This window comes from Schistocerca nitens, chromosome 1 (assembly GCF_023898315.1).
Source record: "Schistocerca nitens isolate TAMUIC-IGC-003100 chromosome 1, iqSchNite1.1, whole genome shotgun sequence".
In the NCBI taxonomy this organism is placed as follows: domain Eukaryota; kingdom Metazoa; phylum Arthropoda; class Insecta; order Orthoptera; family Acrididae; genus Schistocerca; species Schistocerca nitens.
In genome coordinates, this window is record NC_064614.1 from 429,039,803 (window position 1) to 429,042,695 (window position 2,893).

Sequence of the window (2,893 nt, forward strand, 5' to 3'; positions counted from 1 at the left end):
TCTGTCTGACACTGAGCTACACTAACCAAAAGAAGCAAAAGCCTATACAATACGAGGGTCGATAACAACATCGGTAGTGTATGCTACAGTGTTATTAAAATTAAAATAAAAGGTTGTGCCTAGTAAGCACTTGAACAAGCAAGTAATTACGAAAATAACCTAGTAACTACACAGGTATCTGTAAATAAGTTTCTCCTGTTGGAAGCTTGTAAAAAATAGGTAACAAATGAACAGTGTACTCGCCTTATTAGCAGCAGGAATTTGAAGTGCTCTCTCACTGATGGTCTATTCGACACTGAGCTTTACTAACAAAACAAACAAAAGCCTGTACGATATGAGGGTCGACATAAAGGTCGATGACAATGGTGGTACTGTACGCTACGCTGTGATTAAAATACAAGGTTTTGCCTAGTAAACACTCGAGCACACACGAAATTACAAAAATAATCTGGTAAGTACACAGGTATCTGTAAATAAGTCACCCATGTTGGAAGCTCATAAAAAATATGTAACAAATGAATGATATCCTCGCCTTATTAGCAGCAAGAACACAAGCTGCTCTGGTTCACTCCGAGATGCCTGGACACTTCCCTTGTTGAGAGCCCTTCCTGGCATAAAGTAACAATGCAGGCACAATTGAACCAAGGCACTGACCGTCTAGGAATGGTTGAACTTCAGACAACACAAGCCGTGTATCTCCTTCTTGGTGGAATGACTGGAGCTGATGGGCTGTCGGACCTCCACCATCTAATAGGCACTGCTCATGCATGGTTGTTTACATCTTTGGGCAGGTTTATTGACATCTCTGAACAGTCAAAGAGACTGTGTCTTTGATACAATATCCACAGTCAAGATCTATCTTCAGAAGTTTCGGGAACCAGGGTGATGCCAAACTTTATTTGATGTGTGTATATTCATATAATTGATTAAGTTATCAATTGTTGGAATTAAGGTTTCTCCTGTTGGAATAAGCCCTACTGCTTTCCTGTGTAATTCTGGAGAGAATATTAACAAACAATAGAACTTAAGTTTTAAGTGTTACATACTATTTCAAAATCATCTATTTCATCTGAATCTTTCAGGTAATTTAAATTTTATGGTAGTTCCAATATTCATCCTATCAATGTCATAGTATTTTCATGCTTTAGTCCGCTTCTGATGTTCCATTACTTTTTTACTTGGGACTAGGATTTCAGACTTAATGCTGCTCTTGTCATTTTTCTATTGGTTATGTTATTTATAATGAGAATTCCATGCTGTTCTCTCTTATGGCATGTACAATAAAGAATGCAGGCTCTAGTTCCAGTGAAATTTACAAAATGTAAAAGATATTATGAAAAAAATCATTCTTACAGTTACCTTTGTATCTAACTTAATTATGCTGCAACAACATGGTTAAGTTTTATATAGATATATTAACATTCAAAAGTTAACATCACCTGATATAAATTTGTACAGTAAACATATATTACCTCATCATTAGCAATCATTATTAAAGTATCTTCTGCAGAATCTGGATACATCATCAGAGACAGTGGAATAGCAGTTTGCTCTATTCGATTGACTGAGAGTACTTGTAATGTGCCAGATTTACTGCAACAATAATGTTCACAATCATTTTATTGAATATCTGAATGTTCTCAAATATTTCTGTGCCAAAGTAAATAAATTATACCTGTTGGGAATATCATACTCCACAAGATTACGATCTTCTCCTAGAGAAAACAATCTTGTTCCTTCAGAACATGAGGAGTCAGAAACAAATAAAATATCACGAATGGGCTTGTAGTGTGAACTACTTTTTCCTAACAATCTTACTGCACTTCCATTTTCCTCATAACAATAATATACAAACACATGCATTTGGCTGTCCTGTAAAGAATGAGAATATATCTGTTTTATTAAAATTGTAAATACTGAGTGCATATACTATGTGTGTGAAGATATATTGAGAAAATATTATGAATGGAAATGCAATTAGTTCCATAACTTTTATATACATGTTGTTAAAAAAATTACATATAAAGTTGATTTCAACATTCTGTTGGTCATAGTTTTATAACAAATATGACACAAACTAAGGATATTTTGCAGTTACATTTGTGACTGTTAACCCTTTCAGTGCTGTACCCATGAGTGGCAACTGTTACACGTCAAGTGATATACATATATATAAACTTTTCAATTTCATACACTAAATGTATCTTCTGTAACCATATCTGAGGTTACATTATAAATTCCCTGAAAATTAGTAAATAAGTATAAAAAAACGTTACTCATATGTCATATGAATTTACAAATGGCTAAACTAGAGATGGATTCAGATCAATTCAGGATCAAATAAATATGAAGAAAAACACAAGAGATTCTGCATGTGAGATTTGCACATGCAAGGTCATGAAAAATGAAATGACAAGGTACCCAATTAAATGACAAATGTGAAAGACTTGCTGCAAGCTGCAATATTAAGAAAAAGCCATAGATTCTTGATCAAAACTATATTTCCAACAAAGTCATACCATTTTTCATTGGCCTTCGTGTGCAAGTCTCACGTGCAGAATCTCTTGTGTACTTCTTCATATTCTGTTTGATTCAGAATGTGCACTGACTGAGTCCATCTCCAGCTTAGGCATCCATAAAGTAATATGACTTACATGTACCATTATTTCCTAATTTTCAAGGAATTTATACTGTTATTTCTTTGTGAATCTGAGATGTGGTTATAGAGGGTGGATCAAGAGTTCTTACTCGATATTTATCCATCACTACTCTATCAAATTGTGCATGGGATGTCTACTGGTAATGTCTGAGATACTCCCACTCACCAAAAATAAATTACAGCAGATTTGCAAAGTCCCTTCATTGATGTAGCAAGTTACAGAACTTCAAACGT